Genomic DNA, 27,393 nt, shown 5'->3' on the forward strand with positions numbered 1-27,393 from the left:
ATAATTTTTTAAAATGAAAATGAGACGAGGCGGGGCGGGGAGGGGACTACCCCGCACCATATAGTGTGGGTAGCACCCCTAAATAAAAATGGGCGGAAAAATTAGTATCCAAATGACAAAAATAAGTGCATCATGAGACCCACCAAAAGTAGTCTTGATTGCGCAAGTGTTGCATAATTATTTTTAAAAAAGTGAATAAATACGAGATCCATATTAAAAAAAATTAATTTTTTAACAGTGAATCTCACTATTTTTCAAAACGATTATACGATAGTTACGCATTCTACGACTGTACGTAACATTACTCTTAACCAAATTGATCAATCAGTGATAATTCAATATTTTCAATTTTGTCAAATTTTGAAGAGATATTGAGGATGGCACTAGATTTTTTAATTTGGGACATCGTGAAAAACGTATTTCCAACTATTGAAGTTCGTTGCTAAACATGTCTCTCTCTAGCATCATTTGACAATATTTTTGCGGCCAAATTTAAATAATAAAATTTGTTATTAAAAAGTGTACAATTTGATTGAAAATTTAAATAGTAAGACTCACATATTTTTTAAATATTATCTCATCTTATTTTATTATTTAAACACATATATTTTTTTTATAAATTATATCATCTTATTTTAATTTAAAAATTTTATTACTATTTAAAATATCTAATTTTATAAAATTTGCATGGTTTATTCAAACGAGTTCGCTTTAGCGCCTAAAAAGCAAAAGTTTTTTTTTTTTTTTTGTCAAAAAGTAAAAGGCATTTAATAATTGGGCGCTGCTACAGGGGACTGTATTGCAGTCCCAGCATGGGAAATGGCCATACTATCCCCACTTTTGAGCATAAATTTACAGTATTACCCTTACCTAAATCTAAAAGTGGGCATTTGAAATACATGTGCGTGACTGACTCTGGACCCGTTTCCCTCTCCCCTGTGCGTGATTGAATCTGGACCCGTTTGTTGAAGGCAATACACCATCGATGGAACCACCACCTGCTCCACCATCGTTTGCCGATAACTTCCTTGGTAAAAATGTAGTTTCCTGCTGTTTTACTATTTTACATTGTAATAATTTGTCATTCTTGTAATGTTTTTTACTAACCTAAACTCTCAACATCTTTTTTCTTCTTCTTCTTACTTTTTATTTTTTTTATTTTTTATTTTTTTGGGAGAGGGTGGGAGGCAGTGGCTAAAGTTTGGTTCTTAAAACTTGGGTGTTTGCATGAATCTGCGTTTGGTTATTGAATGTAGTGGTTGAGTATGTATGGCACAAGAGGTGGTGGCTGGGTTAGTGGGTTGGGTAAAATAGAAGCCTAAAGGTAATGGTAGATGTATAAAAAAGTAGGAATGTTGTATAGGCTTTGCTTTGAATGTTGTATAGGCTTTCTATTTGCCATTTTTCTAGTCGATTGTCTCATAGTTGGTTTGTCAAACTTACGGTACTAGTGTTTGTGCATAGATGATGTGTATTCTCATCTTTGAAGAAAGGAAATTTTATGCTTATATATTCGGCATAATGGGAGGAGCAAGCAACAAATTATTTATATTTTTTCACAATAACAACATATTCTAAAAATTTGCTTCATTTCTACTAATGCATAGTAGGTTATGTGTTTTTCTTCCTTTGTTGTTTTTGCAATTCTTATACTGGTGATTCTTTTGAGGGTTGTTATATATATTCTTTTATATGTGTATACACAGTGTATACATGATTGTGTATTAAGCTTGGTTAATGAGATTGGATATGTGGTCACGATATGTCATGAAGTTCATAAAATAGACATTTATTTTCCTTTTGAATTCTAATGATTTTAAATGTTGTGGAGAACTCTAATTTTTTTTATTTTGATTTTTTCATTTTCATGTTGTGCTTAAATACTCCCAGATTGTTCTTGATGGAGAAAGGGGAAGAATGCACTTCTGCTAGGCGACCTCTGTTTTTTGTGGAAAACAGTAATTATATGGATACGCCAACGCCGGGAGATGATGAGGTAGTGATTGATAATCATGGTGTAGTGTTGGGGAAGGATGATGATGTGGTGGTTTTAGAGTCAACGCCGGGAAATGATAATGATGGTATTTCAGAGCCAACCTCAGGAAATGATGATGATGGGGTTTTAGAACCAACGCCGGAAAATGATGATGATGGGATTTCAGTTCCAACGCTGGGAAATGATGATGGTGATGGTGGGGTTTCAGAGCCAACGCCGGGGATGTTTTTTAAAACTGAGAAAGAACTCATTTACTACTACAAGCAAAATGGGAGACAGGCTGGATTCGGCATAATGACACAAATAAGTAAAAGGGAAGATGATGGGAGTGTTATATATGTAACACTTGGTTGTGCTCGTGGTGGTAAGGCCAGAAAAAGTATTACCAACATTTCTAAATCCCGTCCAACAACAAAGACTGATTGTAAGGCAAGAATTAATGCAGTTTTGACTGATGGTGTCTTACGTATAACTACTGTCTGCAATGCACATAACCATGGGTTAAGTCCACAAAAGGCAAGATTTTTTAGATGTAATCGCGCAATTGATGATTCCGTAAAGAGGCAATTAGATATTAACGACAAGGCAGGCATAGGTATGTCCAAAAGTTTTAACGCATTGGTTGTCGAGACTGGTGGTTTTGAGAAACTTCCATTTATTGAAAAAGATGCCCGGAATTATATTGACAAAGCTCGACACCTTAGACTTGGCAAAGGAGGTGCTGATGCACTTCATGGTTATTTTGAGAGAATGCAGTATAAGAATGATGGGTTTTACTCATCGATGGATTTGGATGATGATGGTCGATTAAAAAATGTCTTCTGGGCCGATGCACGCAGCAGAGCAGCGTATGAGTATTTTGGGGTTGTTGTGACATTTGATACAACATACCTGACAAATAGATATGGTATGCCATTTGTCCTGTTTGTTGGTGTTAACCACCATGGTCAGTCAATACTTTTGGGAGCGGGTTTGATATCAAGTGAAAATACTGAAACATTTGTTCGGTTATTTGACACTTGGTTGAAATGTATGGATGGGAGGGCGCCAAAAGCTATCATTACTGATCAAGACAGGGCCATGAAAAATGCTATAGTAATAGTCTTTCCAAATACTCGACATAGATACTGTTTGTGGCACATAATGAGAAAACTACCAGAGAAGTTGGGTTCACATGCTGAATTTAAGTCTGGTTTAAAAAGTGGATTGCAGAGATGTGTTTATGATTCTCAGACTTCTGACGAGTTTGAGAAGTCTTGGGAGGTATTTACTGATACCTACAATTTGAAGGAAAATGCATGGCTTCAAAGTCTCTATAGTGAGCGAATGTATTGGGTTCCTGTATACCTGAAAAATACATTTTGGGCCGAGATGAGCACAACTCAGATGAGTGAGAGCATGAATGCCTTCTTTGATGGATATGTACATTCAGGGACTACATTGAAAGAATTCGTCGATCAATTTGACAATGCACTGAGGAAGAAAGTAGAAAATGAGATGACAGCGGATTTTCACTCATTCAATGCCACAGTACCTTGTATATCTCATTTACCCTTGGAGAAAAAATTTCAGGCAGTGTACACGAATTCGAAATTTAAGGAAGTGCAGTCAGAGGTAATGGGGATTATCTACTCTCACTGTGTTATCATAAAAACAGAAGAGGCTATTACCACGTATCAAGTAAATGACAGTAGAGAGGTTGAAGACGGCATCAAGAAGTCAACTGTGCAGGCGTACTTTAATGAAGAGGAGTGTGAGGCGAAGTGCATGTGTGGGTTATTTGAGATGAGAGGAATTATATGTAGGCACATGCTTTCAATATTCGCCGTAAGGGATGTCCAAGTGTTGCCAGAGAAGTACATTATGGAGAGGTGGAGGAAGGACATTAAACGTAGATATGTTCTCATTCGAAGCAGTTACGATGACTTGAGTGGTAAACCAGCCGCTACTCGGTACTCTGGATTGATAAAAATATGTTACAAAGTAGCTACAAATGCATGTGAAAGCGAAGAAAATTCCCTGGATATGACAGAGAATTCCCTCCCTTTTTTGCTTTCTCTTTTTCTACCTTTTCTCTTTCTCTTTTCATCATCTAGTTTTGAGCTTAACAAAAGTGATTATTTCATTCCTAGTTATTTAAAGTTCAGTGCTTTAAGATATATTTTATAGTCTGCACAATATTGTGAGACCAGCTTTTAATCATCCACATTCCTTTACGTCTAGAGAGAGAGAGAGCGAGAGGCAAAGCTGCATCACATGCAGTCCACTTTCACATGCAAAGCACACAAGGACAAAATTTCCCTCACTAACAAGAAAAGCATAAACCCACATCCCATAATATCTGACACAAAGCCTCTTCATGAGTCTCCTCAACCGAAATATAAACCAGATAACTAGTTCCTCATTATATTGCTACCTTCACCTAGTCGCCTAGCTCCCTCAACAATGTTTTAATGCATTTTTTTTTCTCTCTATCCAAATTAAACATATTAATAATGAAATCACAAAATATTCAGAAACTCCTAGGTGTTTGACTGAGAAATTCAGGCCAAAGTCAGATTAAAAATTGTAGTTGCAAGGTCTCTGTTGGGTGCCATCTCTAAAGGCAAGATAACATCATTTTGAAAAAAAATATGTTCAAAATGTTCAAAGCCCCCCACCACCAAAAAAGAAAAAAAAATACCAAAACCTTAATTATGAAACCACTAAAATACAAGTACTCCTTAATTGGCACATTTAGGAAATACGCCCTAAACAATTAATACTTTCTAGTCAACATTAATGTAATTAGATATAAACATATTCATGGGAATGATAAATACATATATGTATACACACACACGAGGATCGATCTTTATGTACACATGCATGCATTAATTAGCATTATCAAAAGGAGTCGAATATTATACTCATACTCTATCATGAGGTTATAATAATTACGTATACAAGTCACCATATACAAGTCATTGTATGTAGCAGCGCCCCATCATTTTATCTCTTCCACTGTAACAAACCCAGCTGGATTGAGAAAAAGTCTCTCTACTAAGCATTTACACAAACAGTTGGCATGCATTACGGGTAACATTTTGGGCTACATTGTTTCAGCAGTCTCTAATCACCCATTATACAACAATGTCCAACTGTTTCTAGAATAGCATAGCTTAACAATACACAAAATCTACAAATTTTGTTAAATATACTCATAGATTTCGAAATTTTTTTGAAACCAAAGGGATAGTATCACACAGATTCAAATTCAATACCAAAATCAGAGGAATGGGAAGGGAAGGGATACTCGAAAGGATTTACCGTATTTTCAAACCCTTAGCAAACGGAAACCGACGTACCAGGTGGCGACGGCGACGAGCGAAATCTGGGCAGTGCCGTGATGGGGCTAGGGAGGGCCGGGGTTCGTTTGATGTGCAGTGATAAATATGAATTGTTGCATGATTTTCCTAGCTATAACCATTGTCTTATTCAGGACCTACGTTCTTGGAGGGTGATTGTGATGGGTGAGCAGCAAGCTGGATTATATTACCTCCTGCAGGATTTGGATTTTTCAACAAACTCTAAGGTTACCACAACACTTTCTCATGTCATTCATAATGTTTCTAGCCACTATCCTTTTAACTTGTGGCATTATATATTAGGTCATCTTTCTAGTTCAAGATTGTTAGTTCTGAGTAAAGATGTATCTGAAATAAAGGCTTCGAGTTCTTTTCCTTGTACAATATGACCTTTGGCTAAACAACACAAACTTCATTTTCCTTTAAGCCAAAGCGTGTCCTTTTCTCCTTTTGAAATAATACATTGGGACATTTGGGGACCTTTTTCAGTACCCTCCCTCTCTTGATGGATCCAAATATTTTCTTACGATAGTTGACGATTTCTCTAAATGTAGTTGGCTTTATCTCGTGCATGACAAAGGGCAGACCTGACAATTAGCTCATTTTTCTCCCTCATTGAAACACAATTCAACAAAAGGATCAAAACTCTTATGTAACAGCCCGCTAGAAATTCAATTGTGGAATTTCTATTGATTTTAGGAACCTCGTGAAGACTTTATAAGTTTTCACGAATCCATTAATCATATAGGTTTTTGTCTAACTACATAGTTAGTGTTATTATTTACTATAGTGTGTTTTTGATTATTGGAGATAGTTAGAAGTGTCAAAATGTATTATAGTTTGTGCCATTAGACTCGGAGGGTTATTTAAGGTCTTATGGCGCAATAACATTTTTTCATAATTTCGGGCGAAACGTCTGTTCAAAACTGTAGATATTATTGGATAAAAATATCTTAAGCTAATTTTGTGGATATTATTGGATAAAAATATTTTAAGCTAATTTCGTGGATATTATTGGGTAAAAATATCTTGAGTTGATTTTTGTAGATATTATTAGGTAAGAGAGTCCTACACTCCACTCTCACTCCGGTAAGAGAGTCCTACACTTAACTCTCACTTCGGGTAAGAGAGTCCTACACTTAACTCTCACTTCAGCCTCATCTCTTCCATATCTCATCCACAAGTATCTCCAGCTACCCCTCCCCACGAAATTATCTTCATTTACGCTTTCCATTGAAAGAATATCAAACACTCTCTCTCGGACAGCTTTTAGGAGTTCTTTTGCACACCCATTTCGAAGCTTTTGTAAGTGTTTTATCATAAAGTCTCCTTCATATAAGTTGTTCCTCTTTGAGTCTAGTTTCCGTAGATGTATTTTTCGTATCATTCCATGGTCATTTGGTCAGTCAAAAGTATTTTTAACCATGGAAAGGTCATTCTGGGCGTGAATCTGGAGAGTATGTCATAGTTTGGAGTTTTTGACCAAGCTAATGGATAGATATTGGTCCGAAATTTTTATGGAGTATTGTTAACATGTGTATATGATTATTGGTTGATGATTTTTGCATGATTAAAGGTTTTGATGAAGGATTTTCTTAGATTTAGAAACTTAGAAACTGGAAGAGGAAAAACAGTTTCTGTTTTGAGAAAGTTTAACTCTTTGGTGGTCTAAACCTATTCCAATGACTTTGATAATTTTATTGGAGGATCATAAGCATCTTATATACATGTTATATTATTATTTTGAAAATATTTGATGTTAGTTTCAAAGATATGAAATTTTATGCAAAGAGATATTCAAATAAGCCAAAGTGTGGATGTTCTTGACTAAATTTATGATTTGGTTAATTTTTAACCATGTGATTTTGAATTAGAAGCTTATATATGTTTTAGGACATCTTTTTAAACCATGTGATGGTTTGGTTTGAAGATCACATATTTATAAGTCATAGATCAAAAGGTTGATCAAAACAAGTTGGAAACAAAAATCAATGGAAATAGCATATGGGAATTTCGGCCCTATGGAGTTTTAATGGTTGTGATTAGTTTTAAATTTTTCTAAATTGATATTTGAGTTTAGGATAAAATTTACATGAGGAATGTAAATTTTGGTGACTTTTGGAATTAGTGTGCAAAATCCTTAAGTTATGGGTAAAACGGTCATTTTCCTACATGTAGAGAGTAAAATAGAAATTTTACTCTTTAAGTTAGTATTTTCCATATTTCAATTTATTAGTGATTTAGTGCTAACTTTTAGAATCACTAATTACAGTTCCTCGTGATCGCACTTGAAGTTTTATAAGAAACGCAGAGATCGAGGTAAGTTAGCTTTTAACTTACTAGCAGTCTACTGTGTATGTGTGCTAAGTAAAGGAACTACAATGTATGTATATGTGTTATTATATATGTCATGCCATGCTAAGTTATCACGTAATTGTCTGTTATACAGAATTTATTCTGTCATCAGTTTTTATCTGTTACATAATATATTCTGTCATGTATTATTGTACGTTACAAGTACGTCATGCTAAGTATGCCATCTATTACATGTATGTCAAGTCATGTAATATTCACTGTTGCAAGTATGTCATGTTAAATATGTTGTTTATTATATGTTATGTCATGTTACGAAATGTTTCTATCTCAAATTGGTCATGTCTTTCAAGTCATGCTAAGTCAACTTTATGTAGAATACATGGGGCCACAACAACTGTGGAGTATGTATTTAACTGCATTGAGTTTGTGTAGAATACATGGGGCCACAACAACTGTGGAGTATGTATTTACACGTAAAATACATGGGGCCACAACAACTGTGGAGTATGTATTTTTCATGTTAAGTCAAGTTTATGTAGAATACATGGGGCCACAACAACTGTGGAGTATGTATTTAACTGCATAGTGATGTGTAGAATACATGGGGCCACAACAACTGTGGAGTATGTATTTAAGTGCATTGAGTTTGTGTAGAATACATGGGGCCACAACAACTGTGGAGTATGTATTTACACGTAAAATACATGGGGCCACAACAACTGTGGAGTATGTATTTTTCATGTTAAGTCAAGTTTATGTAGAATACATGGGGCCACAACAACTGTGGAGTATGTATTTAACTGCATTGTGATGTGTAGAATGCATGGGGCCACAACAACTGTGGAGTATGTATTTACACATAGAATACATGGGGCCACAACAACTGTGGAGTATGTATTTTTCATGTTAATTCAAGTTTCAGAGCAAGTTCATGCTAAGTCAAGTTTCAGATCAAGTTCATGTCAAGTCAAGTTCAGTTCATGTTTCAATTTAAGTTATGTCAATTATGCTATGTTGTACGCTAAGTTATGTTTTAACTACTTATGAATTTGATTATGCATTTATACTTTTACTGTCATCCATGCATCATTAGCGTGTGTGGAAGTTTTTTGTTAACTTGCTGAGATTTGTAATCAAATCTCACTGTGGTAGTCCCAACTACCATTCCCCCCGAATGGTATATCTTGATACAGGAGCTGAAGGAGGATCGGAAGCTGACCAACTAGACACAGTCGACTGAACAACGGTGCGTCGTTAATGTTAATATAGTAGTTAAATTACTACTTGTACGATGGAGTTGCATCTCCAGTACTTTTGGATCATAACTACTTTGGACTAGTGCTGTGATCTTAGTTATTCAATGGATCTTTATGTATGAAGTATGTTTTAAGCATTTGGGATATTTTCAATTTGGTGCATAGTATTGCTAAAGAAAAAAATTATCCGCTGCGAATATTGCATAATGTTAGATGCATGTTAGGAACATTGCATCTTATATGTCATGAACGGGGGCAGGTAACCTTGTGTTGCATGTCTCGACGCTTCAAATGTCCGTCCGATCCCAAACGGAATTTGGGGGCGTCACAGGGTGGTATCAGAGCAATACGTCTCTGGGCAGTAAATCCACATGTCCTTAGGAAATGCACCAAATATTAGGCTTGAAATTTTTAGTCGTCAGTAGGCTGAATTTTTTAAGGTATGAAAAGTAGTATGTGGTTTTAATACATATACTCGTGTGTGTCAAGAAGGGACACATGACTCGTGGTAGAATACCTCGGAATCCTAAGGGAAATAACAATCAAGAGGATCAAAATTTCCCAATGGATGAAGAATTAGCTGAGGTGGTAAATTTGCTGACCAACGTGTTTAGACATCCACAATTACGGCAAGTGCACATACCCATTAGAGTATATGATGTCACTCAGATAGACGTAGATACTGGCGCCCCAGGAACTGCAAGAGCTGGCATCGTCACTGGTATTTTACTAGGACCTATGTGTGGTTAAACATAGTTAAGGTTGAATTGATTGCAATTGATGGTAGTATTGCATTATTGTTATTTTGGAGTATGTCAAGTCATTGGGGTTAGTAAATTGTACACTGTTTGGTTCAAACGAATCCCTGTTTCTAGTAATTGTGGTAGTTCTTGAGAATTCAGCTTAGAAGCTAAATTGTTACCCTAGTGGTAAGAGTAACAATTTTCATTAGAAGTATTATTGTTCATACCAATGTAGATATAGAATACCTTTTAGTAATATGAGAAAGGATATTTAGGATTGATGAATGGTATTCCACATATTTGGAGAATTGTTTTGATTCTGAGAATACGATGGAAATTGTGTTTGGAAGAGTAATTTGATTAGAAGAAGCTTTAGCCTTAGTAGGATTCATTTATGATAATAGTATTACCACGCCGCCAGTAAATGATTTCTGGCAAAGCACTATCTTTATGGATACATAGACCGATCTTCTTTTGGAGACTATTATATGGAGAGTAAAATCTTAATCTTGAGGATTTATGTGAACAATAGGAATAAATCATTTGGAGTTAGAATAAGTGATAACTCATGATGGATAGAAGAGTTATGACAATCATAAGAGATAAAGTCTCAAGTTTAAGTCATTAATTGGTTAGTTATCAAAGTACCACCTAGGAAGAGGACTGATTGTTGCGATTATAAAGAAGTAAGTTAGTCCTAGACCAGTAGAACTCCTTGAGGTTTTTATTAACTTGAAGATTACCGAGAGTTTGGATATGCATGATTAAATGCATATTTATATGAGTCATTGGATCATGTCATATATATGAAAATCCCTGAAAGAAATAAAATGGAGCACATAAAACATCTACCAGAAAATAGAAACACAAATATGAATTTTGTGAAGTTTTATTTTATTATCTCAAAGCAAAATTACAGAAATTTGAGGCTCTTTGCCTCAATCCTTAAACGCTCTTGCTCTTCAAAAATCTGCATGCCTTTCCTATCTAAAGGAGTAGCCACTCGAAAAGAAGATTTAAGCAAGGATTTTAAATCTCTGTTATCTCGCTTTAGTGCTTCTATCTTCATGTTGGACTCCATAAGAAGCCGTTGAAGGATAGCAATATTCTCATGGAGTTTGTCAACCCCACCAGTCCTGGATTGTAGTCGCTGAGAATATGCGACAATGGCTGATGAGTATCGAGTACCGAGACTCACAAGCTCGTAGATAAGTTTATTTTCTGACTTATTAGTCAGATCATTATTAGATTGCATAATAGCACCTACGGAAGAAGCAGAAATAACTGGTGAACGAGGTGCAGAATACCTCATGTATTGGTAATGAGAAGATTGCTGAGCCATTGCAAAATGAGAAAGCAGAAAGAGATTGCAGAGTAAGAATGCAGACTAATTTCAGAAAAGTGAAGAAGATGAGATGCGAAAGAAGATGAACTGAATAATTCTTTTATAGGGAAAATTATGACGAATCATCTCTCGTGAAGCATTTCTCTACAAGAGACAAGAGCAATGTAGTATCATAGCTGCGGTGCCTGACAACTACAGAAGAACAAAGTAGTGTCATAGCTATGCAGCATCTGACAACTACAGAAGAGCAATGTAGTATCATAGCTGCGGCGCCTGACAACTACAGAAGAGCAAAGTAGTGTCATAGCTATCCGGCGCCTGACAGCTACAGAAGACCTATAAAAATCATGCGGATCAGAGTTGTCTGGTCTAAAACAGAGGGCCACCGATTTTAAAAAAAAAAAAGAGAGAGAAAGAGAGAAAGGATAACGGCTTAATTTTGATGAATTCTCTACTAACTTTGGTATTTACAAGAACACTTAAAGTATATGGCCTATGTTTTTCTAAAGAAGAGTTTCGGAAGATTATTTAATTGAAGTTTTAGGTTTGGAGAGTGTGTCAATACAACTTGGCCAATCTTGTGGAAAGAGGTATAATATAATTGTTGGTTAAAGTAAGAGAGTTTAAAAAAAAAAATGGCATAATCTCAAAGGTAGATATATACGGGATAGACAGCAGGTTGGTAAGCAATACCTATTCCTTAACTTGTTATTTCTTACTTACTTCGATTTCGAGGACGAAATCTTTTTTTTTAGGAGGGGAGATTGTAACAGCCCGCTAGAAATTCAATTGTGGAATTTCTATTGACTTTAGGAACCTCGTGAAGACTCTATAAGTTTTCACGAATCCATTAATCATATAGGTTTTTGTCTAACTACATAGTTAGTGTTATTATTTACTATAGTGTGTTTTTGATTATTGGAGATAGTTAGAAGTGTCAAAATGTATTATGGTTTGTGCCATTAGACTCGGAGGGTTATTTAAGGTCTTATGGCGCAATAACATTTTTTCATAATTTCGGGCGAAACGTCTGTTCAAAACTGTAGATATTATTGGATAAAAATATCTTAAGCTAATTTTGTGGATATTATTGGATAAAAATATTTTAAGCTAATTTCGTGGATATTATTGGGTAAAAATATCTTGAGTTGATTTTTGTAGATATTATTAGGTAAGAGAGTCCTACACTCCACTCTCACTCCGGTAAGAGAGTCCTACACTTAACTCTCACTTCGGGTAAGAGAGTCCTACACTTAACTCTTACTCCAGCCTCATCTCTTCCATATCTCATCCACAAGTATCTCCAGCTATTCCTCCCCAAGAAATTATCTTCATTTACGCTTTCCATTGAAAGAATATCAAACACTCTCTCTCGGACAGCTTTTAGGAGTTCTTTTGTACACCCATTTCGAAGCTTTTTTAAGTGTTTTATCATAAAGTCTCCTTCATATAAGTTGTTCCTCTTTGAGTCTAGTTTCCGTAGATGTATTTTTCGTATCATTCCATGGTCATTTGGTCAGTCAAAAGTATTTTTAACCATGGAAAGGTCATTCTGGGCGTGAATCTGGAGAGTATGTCATAGTTTGGAGTTTTTGACCAAGCTAATGGATAGATATTGGTCCGAAATTTTTATGGAGTATTGTTAACATGTGTATATGATTATTGGTTGATGATTTTTGCATGATTAAAGGTTTTGATGAAGGATTTTCTTAGATTTAGAAACTTAGAAACTGGAAGAGGAAAAACAGTTTCTGTTTTGAGAAAGTTTAACTCTTTGGTGGTCTAAACCTATTCCAATGACTTTGATAATTTTATTGGAGGATCCTAAGCATCTTATATACATGTTATATTATTATTTTGAAAATATTTGATGTTAGTTTCAAAGATATGAAATTTTATGCAAAGAGATATTCAAATAAGCCAAAGTGTGGATGTTCTTGACTAAATTTATGATTTGGTTAATTTTTAACCATGTGATTTTGAATTAGAAGCTTATATATGTTTTAGGACATCTTTTTAAACCATGTGATGGTTTGGTTTGAAGATCACATATTTATAAGTCATAGATCAAAAGGTTGATCAAAACAAGTTGGAAACAAAAATCAATGGAAATAGCATATGGGAATTTCGGCCCTATGGAGTTTTAATGGTTGTGATTAGTTTTAAATTTTTCTAAATTGATATTTGAGTTTAGGATAAAATTTACATGAGGAATGTAAATTTTGGTGACTTTTGGAGTTAGTGTGCAAAATCCTTAAGTTATGGGTAAAACGGTCATTTTCCTACATGTAGAGAGTAAAATAGAAATTTTACTCTTTAAGTTAGTATTTTCCATATTTCAATTTATTAGTGATTTAGTGCTAACTTTTAAAATCACTAATTACAGTTCCTCGTGATCGCACTTGAAGTTTTATAAGAAACGCGGAGATCGAGGTAAGTTAGCTTTTAACTTACTAGCAGTCTACTGTGTATGTGTGCTATGTAAAGGAACTACAGTGTATGTATATGTGTTATTATATATGTCATGTCATGCTAAGTTATCACGTAATTGTCTGTTATACAGAATTTATTCTGTCATCAGTTTTTATCTGTTACATAATATATTCTGTCATATATTATTGTACGTTACAAGTACGTCATGCTAAGTATGCCATCTATTACATGTATGTCAAGTCATGTAATATTCATTGTTGCAAGTATGTCATGTTAAATATGTTGTTTATTATATGTTATGTCATGTTACGAAATGTTTCTATCTCAAATTGGTCATGTCTTTCAAGTCATGCTAAGTCAACTTTATGTAGAATACATGGGGCCACAACAACTGTGGAGTATGTATTTAACTGCATTGAGTTTGTGTAGAATACATGGGGCCACAACAACTGTGGAGTATGTATTTACACGTAAAATACATGGGGCCACAACAACTGTGGAGTATGTATTTTTCATGTTAAGTCAAGTTTATGTAGAATACATGGGGCCACAACAACTGTGGAGTATGTATTTAACTGCATAGTGATGTGTAGAATACATGGGGCCACAACAACTGTGGAGTATGTATTTACACATAGAATACATGGGGCCACAACAACTGTGGAGTATGTATTTAACTGCATTGAGTTTGTGTAGAATACATGGGGCCACAACAACTGTGGAGTATGTATTTTTCATGTTAAGTCAAGTTTATGTAGAATACATGGGGCCACAACAACTGTGGAGTATGTATTTAACTGCATTGTGATGTGTAGAATGCATGGGGCCACAACAACTGTGGAGTATATATTTACACATAGAATACATGGGGCCACAACAACTGTGGAGTATGTATTTTTCATGTTAATTCAAGTTTCAGAGCAAGTTCATGCTAAGTCAAGTTTCAGATCAAGTTCATGTCAAGTCAAGTTCAAATCATGTTTCAATTTAAGTTATGTCAATTATGCTATGTTGTACGCTAAGTTATGTTTTAACTACTTATGAATTTGATTATGCATTTATGGTTTTACTGTCATCCATGCATCATTAGCGTGTGTGGAAGTTTTTTGTTAACTTGCTGAGATTTGTAATCAAATCTCACTGTGGTAGTCCCAACTACCATTCCCCCCGAATGGTAGATCTTGATACAGGAGCTGAAGGAGGATCGGGAGCTGACCAACTAGACACAGTCGACTGAACAACGGTGCGTCGTTAATGTTAATATAGTAGTTAAATTACTACTTGTACGATGGAGTTGCATCTCCAGTACTTTTGGATCATAACTATTTTGGACTAGTGCTGTGATCTTAGTTATTCAATGGATCTTTATGTATGAAGTATGTTTTGCATTTGGGATATTTTCAAGTTGGTGCATAGTATTGCTAAAGAAAAAAATTATCCGCTGCGAATATTGCATAATGTTAGATGCATGTTAGGAACATTGCATCTTATATGTCATGAACGGGGGCATGTAACCTTGTGTTGCATGTCTCGACGCTTCAAATGTCCGTCCGATCTCAAACGGAATTTGGGGGCGTCACATCTTATATCTGACAATGGCATTGAATTTCACATGCCTGACTTCTATGCCTCCAAAGGTGTTGTTTATCAAAAATTATGCGTTGAGACACCTCAACAAAATGGAGTAGTTGAAAGAAAACATCAACACAACCTGAATGTGGGGTGAATGTATTCTCACAGCAGCCCCGACCCCACTTTTATACAAAAAATCACCCTATGATGCCCTATTTTCCAAACTCCTCACATATTCTCACCTCAAAGTCTTTGACTGCCTATATTTTGCTTCCACTCTCTCTCAAAATTGCCATAAATTCGATTATCAAATGAGAAAATGCCTCTTTCTTGGATACCCTTTCGGAATAAGAAGGAACAAGGTCTTTGATCTTGAAAACCACTCTTTCTGTCTCACGAGATGTAGTAGTCTTTAAGAGCATTTTTTTTTTCCAAACATCATCCAACCCTAGTTCTTCAGAATCCTCATACCCCATTCTTCCCCATTCAATTTCTAAAATTTTTCCTCCCTCCAACCTTTATCCTCCAGTTCATTCAGGTATGCCTCCTTCCTCATCCTCATCTTCCAATACCCAAGAACCTCGTTGCTCTTCTTCTCTTGCACCAACTCCTTTAGTTGCTGTTCGGCACTCATCTCGAGCTCGCAAAGCACCCACTTACCTGCAGGATTAGCAATGCAAGCTAGCTACTGCCCATGTTGTCTCAGATCCTTCAGATCAAGGTGCTGGTAAGTCTGCTACCTCTCATTCTATCTCCAAATCTCTCTCTTACCAGAAACTATCTCTTTCCTATAAATCAATTGTTTTATCTGTTTTACACATCCTAAACCCCAAACCTTCAAGCAAGCTATCCAACACCCCATTGGCACGTCGCCATGGCTGCTAAAATCAAAGCCTTAGAACTCAATCATACTTGGAATCTCACCTCTTTACCTTATGGAAAACAACTTATTGGCTATAAACGAGTTTACAAAATTAAATATAACTCTGATAGTAGTATTGAAAGATACAAAGCGAGACTAGTTGCAATAAAGTTATACACAAGTTGAAGGTCTTGATTTTCAAGAAACCTTCTCTCCTGTGGCTAAACTAGTAACTGTGAGATGTCTTCTAGCTATGGCAGCCTCTCAAAACTAGTTTCTCCACCAGTTAGATGTGAATAATGTATTCCTTCATGGTGACTTGGAAGAGAAAGTGTATATGGAAATACTACCTGGTTTTTCCCATGAGGGGGAGCATCAAGTATGCAAACTGAACAAGTCCTTATATGGGCTTAAACAAGCCTCTCATAAATGGTTTTCCAAACTCTCCTCAGCTCTCTCCTCTTATGGCTTCATTCAATTTCAAGCTGATCATTCCCTATTCACCTTACATGATTCAGAGCACTTTAACATACTTTTGATTTATGTCGATGATATCATTCAGGCTGGCATTCACCTTCTCTCTATTAAAAATTTAAAAGTGTTTCTTGATCAGATGTTCAAAATCAAAGATCTTGGAGACTTAAAATTCTTTCTTGGTTTGGAAGTGGCTCGGTCTGGCAAGGGTATTGCCCTTAATCAACTTTCTTGAGGACTCAAGGTTTCTTGGTTCCAAGCCTTTTAATTTTCCAATGCAACAAAATCTGAAACTCAACAAGGACGATGGCCCCCTTTTACAAGATGTTTCTGAATATTGCAGACTCATTGGACAATTGATTAACTTGACTATCACTAGACCTGATTTGGCCTAATCAATTCAGGTCCTAAGCCAGTTCATGGATAAGCCTCGGCAACCCCATTTAGATGATGTTCATCACATAATACAATATCTCAACTCTACTCCTTGCCAAGGTTTATTATTTCCAGCAACCATCACTCTTCATCTCAAGGCTTTTACCAATTTTGATTGGGCTGGTTGCACTAATTCAGTGTGTTTTGTCACAAGCTATCTTATTTTTCTTGGTGACATTCTCATTTCTTGGAAGTCCAAAAAGCAGCAGACTATCTCTCGGTCTTCAGCTGAAGCTGAATATAGGGCCATGGCCTCCACCACCTGTGAAATCAATTGGCTCCTTTCTATCCTTTGAGACCTTCACATCTCTCATCCACAACTTGCTCTCTTGTTCTGTGACAACCAGGTTGCCCTCCATATTGCTGCGATTCTACGAATCCAGTATTTTACGAAAAAACTAAACATATTAAGACTGATTGTCACATTGTTCAAGAGAAATTACAAGCTGGCATTATAAAACCTCTTCATGTGTCTAGCTCTCATCAACTCAGTGATATTTTGACAAAGCCTCTTGGTGCAACTCAATTTCATTTCCTCTTACACAAGATGGATGTTATTGATTTATACGCTCCATCCTGAGTGGACTATTAGTTTTCTATATCAGCTTCTTAGACGACGATGCCGTTTTACACACATATAAATACTACATGTAAAACACTATAGAATATCATTCTAAGAGAAAAGAGATGCCCTAGCCTTCTCTTTTCTTCAACCATGACAATGCAAGTTTTATCATAAAAAAAAATGATCATAGAGTACTGTTTAAATAGTTTTAAATGCTCATAATGTATTCAATGACTGACGTGCATGGATGGATATTATAAGGTTTATATGGAGAATTAATTTATAGAAAAATGAGCATATTTTAATACAATAGAATGATTTATACAGTTATTGGATGCACAAATCCCATGCACTCATTTTAAAAAAAGTGGTAAGTGTTGGGCCCATACGAAAAATCTCATTTTTTAATAGTGGATTCCACTATTTTTTAAAAGGAATGCGCATGACTTTCATGCTTTAAAATTATATATGATATTACTAATTATCATATTGGAAGCTAAAAAAGAGTTTTACCAAATATAATCAATTTTCTGTATTTTTTGTGCACTTCACTAATGTGATTGACCAAATCAGTGATTTTATATTAAAAAAAGCGACACAGCCATTCACATCAGTAGAATGTGTAAAGAATATACAAAAGTAACTAAATATAAAATTTTTGTATTGGTATTTGAGGCTAAGAAAATATTGCATTAAGAGGGCCGAAGCTCTCATTGCATTAACAGTACCATCAACGTTGAGCTAAGAAATGGACAACCAAAGCCGGTGCAACCATATATTTTTAGCAAACACCCAAAAAATGTTTTTAAGATGCAAACATAGGTTTTTTAGTATTTTCGAGGGTCAATACGTTATCCGGCTTACGAGTTGTGGGGTTAAATTTCATAATCTTCTACGAACATTGAAAAGTCGATAGTAAACGAAGCCCTAACCCTTTTAAAATCAAGCCTATACGTCTCATTAATTCAAGCCTACTCCACCATGGGCTTTACTTCTAATATCCAGTCATTTTCAGACATAGTTTTTGGGCCATCCTTGAGTACTTTTTCCGACATATTTTCCTTACTTATCCATAGAAAAATAATATATTTATCCCTCCGATTAACAAGCTTAACTTGTCGAGATATGATGTACCAATTAGATTGTAGAAGATAGGATAAATTGCAAAAAGAGTATTAGATGTCTGAATATTTGTAAAAGAAGCATTCTTATGAAAATGTAATTACAATCTTGTTTTCACACCAAACTCTAAGAAATTAAATTTTCATTTTAATATATTTATATATGTGTAAGTAAAATATTTTGAATTTTCATAGATGCATATTAATTTTGAGAAGTGCTATAACTATAAAGATATATTTCAAAAATAAACTTATAAAATGATATGAGTTCATATGATACATTATATTTATTTTTTAATAAAAGTAATTTTAAAATCTAATGTATGACATTAAAATAGTTGGTTTATGAATTTATTTTTGTAAATTTTTTTTTGTGGCTAAAACATTTTTCATTAATTTTTGAGTGAGATTTTCTTTTTGAAATATAACGGAAATGATAACAAAAACTCTATATATAATCACTTTTACATACTCCATTAATGTAATTGTCTGCGTCACTTTTTTTAATATAAAATAACTATTTTGACTAATCACATTAATGGAATATGTAAGAAGTACGTAAAAGTGATTGTATGTAGTAAAACCCTCAACTCAATATTTCTTAAAAGGATAATTGTAACTTTTATGGAATATAATTATCCAATTTTTGCCAATGAATTTACATTAATTTGCTTGGTAAGTGAGATGAAAATTTTGAGTTTAAGATGAAATATTTTAATATTATTATTATTTTAAAATTTGAAAGAATTAAGAAAAAGTTGAATTATTTATTATATTTTGTATGAGGATTTGAGAAAGCTGTAATGATGAGATGAAAATTTTAAATTTGAGATTAGAATTTTTATTTACCAAACCGAACCTAATTTAACCTTACCTTTATTGGCCAAACACCTTAAGAAATTAACAACAAAATGCCAAAAAAAAATTTTCATTGGCTAAACTATTTCTGTTAAGGATGTGTTCCACCATTACCTATGCAATCGCTCACTTGCAAAATACTCTGGTGTGGTCTACCTGAGAATACTCCGATACTTGAGTCTGTACAATACTCTAAAAAATCTAGAAATCAGAACCTCCCATTGTTTTTAGAATTACCTGGTATATATAGGGAATGTTTGTTGGACTAGATCAGCACTATACGAGATTATCTTAACGTGATGTTTATCTTGTGCTGTGTTTATCGATTTAGATTATCTATATATAACTAAAACAGTCATGTATGTGCATGGATTTGCTTCTTTCCAAATAAAGTGGCGTGTAGTGTGCAGATCCTTGTTGTGCCTTTCAATTCGAGCTTGCTTATAGATGAATTTTATACTGGGCTTAAATACGAAATGAGCCCTCCAATTTCTGTTACCCATTTTTGGATTTCAAGACTTACCATGAATACTAAATTCTATTATATACAAATTGGTATGTATATATACAATTTATTTTAAGATATTAGCTATAAAAAAAATAAAACATAAATGCTTTTTAGGTTAGTTGATGTGATAGATTTTCATATCAAATTTTATTTAATGTGTAAATAAATAAAATTAAATAATCTTCATTGATTTGTCATTTAAAAGAAAAGGGACTAAAATCCATCTATTTGGTAAGACGAAAGACGATGGGTGTTACCTCTGAAGCACCGACCGACGTCGTTTCAGAATATGTCACCACCGACTCCAAAGAGACCGCGAAATATCGACCACTCCGATTCCTAAAGCTATTCCCGTGAATCTTCAAAGAGTAGATGCCACGTTGGCGATTCGCGTGAGTGCCCTCTCAGCCAATCAACTTGTGCTCTCACCGTCCATATAAATCCAACCCCGTCTTCCCCACGCTCCAAGTCTCACATCACACAGGAAAAATTTGGCGGAAGTGGTAGGGTTTGGGGGCTATTTGGGCACCACTTTCGCCGATTCGTGAGGTCCATTTGGAGTTCGATTAATCAGCATAGAGATGAGTTCGACGGGTGGAGGTGTGTTAAAGAGAGTGTGCCTACAGAAAAATCAAACAATACAGCTGCAGGACAATTCGCATGGCATGATGAAGGAGAGCACGTTACAGCTGCAGAACAAGGACAATCCGCATGGCATGATGAAGGAAAGCACAAAGGGTTAAAATATTGTTGTAACAGAAAGTTATTCTGCAGAGACACGTGTCAATAGATTAGGATGAGAGTTGGTTGTGGCTTGAATGTATAAATACATGTAAAGGCCGAAAGGCAACTGTAGCAAAGACAGAGGCTCTGCTGTTTGCTCAATACACACAGCCCACAGAGGCATTTTTACAAATAGGTTTCGATCACCTTTATTTGCTTTAACATGGTATCACGAGACCAGTAAGACTCACAGTCTTTCTCAGTGCCATGGCGTCCTCCCTCTCTTCCGACTCCCCTCCTTTACCCCCTCCAACCCCCACCAACAACACATCTAACTTTAACTCAGCCGGACAGTTTGTCAATATTAAACTAAATATTGACAATTATTTGTTATGGAAAACCCAAATGGTTCCTTTTCTAAAAGGATACCAACTCTATGATCATGTGGATGGCACTTCTACTATGCCAGACCCCATGATCAACGGTTCCGTCAATCCAGAATTCACCAAATGGTCCTCACTTGATCAACGCATAATCTCTATACTCACCTCCTCATTATCTGAACATGTATTGGCACAGGTCATGGATTGCTCCACTTCGCGCGAAGTCTGGACCACTCTTGAGGGTCTCTTCACAGCACAGTCCTCAGCGCACACGATGCAAACCCATCTTCAGCTCACAACTCTCAAAAAGGGCTCTGCCACCATCACAGAATATTATCACAAGGTCAAGTCTCTTTCCGCCTCCTTGAGTGCGGCAGGTCAACCATTAAAACCCAGTGAGTTCACTGTTTACCTTTTAGCTGGCTTAGGCTCGGATTATGAGTCTTTAGTAACCTCCCTCACCACCCGAGTTGAACCTTTATCTCCTCAGCAGATCTACAGTTTTTTACTAAATCATGAATCTCGTATAAATCACCAAACTCAATCTCTCTTGTCAAGCAACCCATTGTCTGCCAATCTCTCTACAGCCAAGCCAAACACTTTTTCTTCTCAGTCCTCTTTCAACTATCGAGGTAGAGGTAACCGTGGTCGGCGAGGTCGAGGGGCTGGGCGTGGTCCTCCGAATCACTTTGCAAATAGAACTGATCCCAGACCCACATGCCAGGTCTGTCATAGACCTGGCCACACGGCTATGTCTTGTTACCATAGATTTGACCATGCGTATCAAAATGCACCCCCTCCATCTCTGTCAGCCCATCTTACCACTACTTACCCCTCAGCTCCCCCATCTCAGTCCAACCCATGGTTTCCAGATAGTGCGGCAACAAATCATTTTACAGGAGACTACAATAATCTCAACCTAGACTCCATATCCTATCAAGGCTCGGAACAGGTCAGCATTGGAGATGGCTCTACCATTCCCATCCAGCACTCGGCTCATCTTCATACCCCGAATGGCAAATTTCTCTTAACTCAGCTTTTGCATGTTCCAGCTATGTCAAAAAATTTACTGTCTGTACGACAATTTTGTTTAGATAATTCTGTGTTTTTTGAGTTTTTCTCCACTGGTTTTTGTGTGAAGGATTTACAAACACGGGAGGTTCGACTTCAGGGCACCGTTAAGGATGGCATTTACGTTCTACCTTCCAACATTTCCACCTCAACACCAACTCCCTCACAACCTCAAGCTCTCATTGGAACCCGAACCTCATCTCACAATTGGCACAACAGATTGGGTCACACCTCACCAAGAATCACTGCTTTTGTTATCAAAAAATTTCAGTTACCTTTAGATTCTAAGTCTACCTCAGTCACTTGTACAGCTTGTTTACAAGCTAAAGCTCATACTCTCCCACATCCCCTCTCTCCCTCCACCTCCACATCTCCCTTTCAATTATTGTTTCTTGATGTCTGGGGTCCGGCACCGGTACTATCCACTACGGGGTGCCGCTTCTATCTTGCTATCGTTGATGATTTTACAAAATATTGTTGGCTTTTTCCATTACAATCCAAGTCAGATATTTCGACTATTTTTATTGCATTTCTTCGCTATGTGAGCAATCAATTTTCTACCAATGTTCATACCATTCAAACCGATGGAGGGGGAGAATTTTGACCCCTCCAACGGATTTTACAAAATTTTGGTATTGGACATCGTCTAACGTGTCCATACTCACATGCTCAAAATGGTAGCGTTGAGAGACGTCATCGACATATTGTCGAGACGGGTCTCTCTCTTCTTGCTCAATCTTCCATGCCTTCCAAATATTGGGCATATGCGTTCCAAACTGCAGTATATTTAATCAACCGCATGCCAACAACAATTTTGCAAAATCAATCGCCTTTTCAAAAATTATTTGGTCACACGCCGGATTATAAATTTCTTCGAACCTTTGGCTCCGCGTGCTGGCCACATCTTCGCCCTTTAAATAAACACAAAATGGATTTAAGGTCAAAAATGTGTGTTTTTATAGGTTACAGTCCCGATCATAAAGGGTACTGTTGCCTTCATCTTCCCTCGGCTCGAACCTACATCTCCCGGGATGTACAGTTTGATGAGGCCCACTTTCCTTTTCAATCTATTACACAGCTCCCTGGGTCACTAAATTCCAGCTTTGGGCCTACGGTTTCTCCCTTCCCATTTGGCAACCAAATCCTGAATAGCTTTCAGCCCAACCCACCTCACGAAAACACACTTACGGAAACAGCACCTCACGTGATCTCACCTACCTTGCAGCTACCTCACGGAACCATTTCAGCTACCCCACCCGTGCAGTCTAATCTCTTACCCACTGCCAGTCCACCTGTGTCGTCAGAAACTACCCCACCCAATATTTCATCTCCTTCCTCATCTCCGAACCCTAGAGGTTTCTCAGATAGTCACGCTGCACCTCTTCCTGCACCTTCTCCTGCATCCTCATCTTCTCCCCAACAAATTGTCACAAGGTCCAAACACAATATCCATTGTCCTCTGATTCGCACGGATGGAACCGTGCCTTGGCCCCCTCCCAAACCTTCCTGCTCTCTTACCCACTCCAAAACCTCAACAATCCCTGAAGAACCAAGCTCTTATACAGAAGCCACAAAGTATCCTGAGTGGAGACATGCAATGAAACTTGAATTTCAGGCCTTATTGCACAACTCCACTTGGGAGCTTGTTCCACCGTCGCACACCCTCAACATTTTGGGCCCAAAATGGATACTCAAAACCAAAAGAAAAGCTGATGGAACTCTAGAAAGACGCAAGGCTCGCCTTGTAGCTAAGGGTTTCCATCAACAACCTGGGGTGGATTACACAGAAACCTTCTCACCTGTTGTGAAACCTGTCACAATTCGTATACTCATCTCTCTGGCCGTATCTTCCAATTGGCCCCTCCATCAACTGGACGTTCAAAATGCTTTCCTACACGGTGATCTGGAGGAGGCAGTCTATATGCATCAACCTCCTGGATTTGTCAATCCCGATTATCCAAACCATGTGTGTAAGCTCAAAAAGGCTATCTATGGCCTCAAACAAGCACCAAGGGCTTGGTTCCACAAGTTAAGTACTCAACTTCTCTCCCTTGGCTTTCAAGAATCACGTTCAGATTCATCTTTATTTATGTTCAAAAATTCAGTGCATGTTATGTTTGTTTTGGTCTATGTAGATGACATTATTGTCACTGGCTCTAACTGTCAACTCATTTCAGATTTTATTGTTGCTCTTGGCATGCATTTCCCCGTAAAAGACTTAGGCCCTCTACATTACTTTCTGGGCATAGAGGTAAACCGAACTGCTCAAGGCCTTTTCTTAAGTCAATCTCGTTACATATCAGATCTGTTACATAGAACAAACATGCATCATGCTAAGTCAGTGTCAACTCCCATGGCTACTTCTACTAAATTAACCGCCCTTGATGGACCTTCCTTTGAGGATCCACATTTTTATAGAAGCGTGGTAGGGAGTTTACAATACCTGTCTTTTACTCGCCCTGACATTTCATTCTCAGTTAACAAAGTTTGTCAATTCATGCACAATCCCAAAACTTCTCATTGGCAAGCTGTCAAGCGTATATTACGCTATCTCCGTCTTACATGTTGTTTCGGACTCTTTTTTTCTAAACAAAATTCCTCTTCACTCACTGCCTACTCTGATGCTGACTGGGCTGGTTGTCCAGATGATAGGAAGTCTACAGGTGGTTTTTGTATATTTTTTGGTTCAAATCTGGTTTCCTGGGGCTCTAAAAAGCAGCCTACTGTAGCTCGATCCTCCACTGAGGCCGAATACAAAGCTGTGGCTAACACGGCTTGTGACCTCATCTGGATTCAGTCACTTCTCCAGGAACTTGGAATTTTCTTACAAAAACCCCCGACCTTGTGGTGTGACAATTTAGGGGCCACCTATCTTTCAGTTAATCCCATTCTGCACTCCCGTACCAAACATGTGGACTTGGACTATCACTTTGTAAGGGATCGCGTTGCATCCAAGACTCTACTTGTCTCCTTTGTTTCAAGCAAAGATCAAGTAGCTGATATATTGACTAAGCCACTTTCTAGTGCAAGATTTGCCTCACTTCGATCAAGCCTCACTCTAACTCAAGTGCCGCTTGACTCGAGGGGGGCTGTTAAAGAGAGTGTGCCTACAGAAAAATCAAACAATACAGCTGCAGGACAATTCGCATGGCATGATGAAGGAGAGCACGTTACAGCTGCAGAACAAGGACAATCCGCATGGCATGATGAAGGAAAGCACAAAGGGTTAAAATATTGTTGTAACAGAAAGTTATTCTGCAGAGACACGTGTCAATAGATTAGGATGAGAGTTGGTTGTGGCTTGAATGTATAAATACATGTAAAGGCCGAAAGGCAACTGTAGCAAAGACAGAGGCTCTGCTGTTTGCTCAATACACACAGCCCACAGAGGCATTTTTACAAATAGGTTTCGATCACCTTTATTTGCTTTAACAAGGTGGGTCGACCAAGGGTGGGAGGGGCAAGCCAAAGGCCTCGAAGTCGGTGTCTAGGTCGCAGAAGGCTGGACTTCAGTTCCCGGTGGGGCGAATCGCTAGATTTCTCTAGGCTGGCAAGTATGCTGAGCGTGTCGGTGCCGGGGCTCCCGTCTACCTCTCGGCCGTGCTCGAATACCTCGCCGCTGAGGTCCGTTTCTTCTTTTTGGTTCTGATTTCTTTTGGTTTTGATGGCTGGGCCAAAATATGCTCGTGTATGATTTTAGGGTTTGTTTGAGTTCTGATGTTTTACGTTTGGAATTGGTTTTTGGGATTTTAATTTAGTGATTTTTGTTGGGATTGGGTTTTGAAATTAGATAATCAAATGGTTTTTACTCTCCTTTGTGGACTTATCTTCATTGGTCGATCTTCTCTTAAACTCAATTGGGTTATCACTTTTGATGCGAGTCTAATTATGGCGTTTGATGCATGTTCAGGTGTTGGAGCTTGCTGGTAACGCGGCGAGAGACAACAAGAAGAACAGAATTGTGCCGAGGCACATCCAACTTGCAGTGAGAAACGATGAGGAGCTGAGCAAGCTTTTGGGCTCTGTTACCATTGCGAATGGAGGCGTACTGCCTAATATTCACCAGACTCTTCTGCCCAAGAAGGTTGGGAAAGGGAAGGGTGAGATTGGATCTGCTTCTCAGGAGTTCTAGGGCTAGCTTAGTTGTTTCACATTGTGTAATGTACATCTGCATTGCAATTTCCTCCTTTTGTCATATGAAATTTGATGGTACCTTTTTGTCAATGAAAAGAATCTATCGACTTTTGTAACTGTTCAGACCGCGTCTGTATCTTTACCAATTCTGAACAGATTTCCTCAACCAAGTATTTATAGGGTGACACACTGGATACAAGTATATCCATTTGAGAGAGTGGTTTTGATGTAGTTGAGAGAGGTTTACTAGATGAAGTTCGTCGTCAGCTGTTTGGCGATCTCGTGATTTTTGCTATGCGTTTTCCATCTTTTCTTGAATAGGCCTTTTGAGTTACTGTGCTATATGAGTATGGCGTGCGAGGAAGTTTTTTCCCATCTTCCCAGCCTTTAAACCTTCGAGAATGGTGATTGCAAAACACAATGGTAGTCTAGCTACTCAATCAGCAGAACTGTTGTAATGGGATTTGGCATCTGACCATAACTGCGTATTATCCTGTGTTGTTTTCGTTGTTTGAGGTTTGCACTCGGGGGAATGGCGGGCGAGGCGCTACAAGTTGGCTATAAATAAAAATAATTGTGCGGAATGTGGACGGTGCTACTAGTCTTGATATTGTTTCGTGGCGGCGATGCTGATGAATGTTGACAGTGCTTTAAGCCGAAGCAACATACTGCGTTAATTTCTTCTCCTTGAATGCTGTGTCTATGCAAAATAAACTAAACTGTCCATTGCCATGCATCGGTTTGCCCTCATTTAGCTCTTCCTGATGACTACTCAAAATGCTGTACCTTACATATATATAAAATGCTGTATTCAGTGCAGCACATCTCACTTGAGTTTCGGACTCGACCTTTGTGAATCCCAAAATCTGTTTGTACATGGTCCAGACTCCACCTGAAACATAATGCGAAAAAATAAAAAAAAACAGCGGTTAGTAACCTAAGTAATTCATTGTAACATTATTAACAACACAATGAAATAATGTTAAAATCAGGCATGAAGTCTGTTGGAAGAAAAGCAGACTATTGGAAAAATAGTCCGAGAATCGAAGCCATTGCTGAGGCAACTCTCAATATATTTAAAATTTGATGTTTTGATGGGCTTCCATTTTTAACGTAAAGATAAAAATTCATGTGAATATTTTTTTAAATTTTATGGGTGGGATATTAAGTATGAACTGATATTTTCTTTTTCAAGCTGGAGTCGTTAAAATATATATATATATATATATATATCTAGGCTCTTATTCTTCT

The 27,393-nt window shown here is 37.1% G+C and overlaps 1 pseudogene; it reads left to right on the forward strand.

Moving 5' to 3' along the window:
* Nucleotides 1–1,900: 1,900 nt before the first annotated feature.
* LOC122274704 lies at nucleotides 1,901–26,437 on the forward strand (annotated as a pseudogene).
* The last annotated feature ends 956 nt before the right edge of the window (nucleotides 26,438–27,393 follow it).

Source organism: Carya illinoinensis, chromosome 8 (genome assembly GCF_018687715.1).
Source record: "Carya illinoinensis cultivar Pawnee chromosome 8, C.illinoinensisPawnee_v1, whole genome shotgun sequence".
In the NCBI taxonomy this organism is placed as follows: domain Eukaryota; kingdom Viridiplantae; phylum Streptophyta; class Magnoliopsida; order Fagales; family Juglandaceae; genus Carya; species Carya illinoinensis.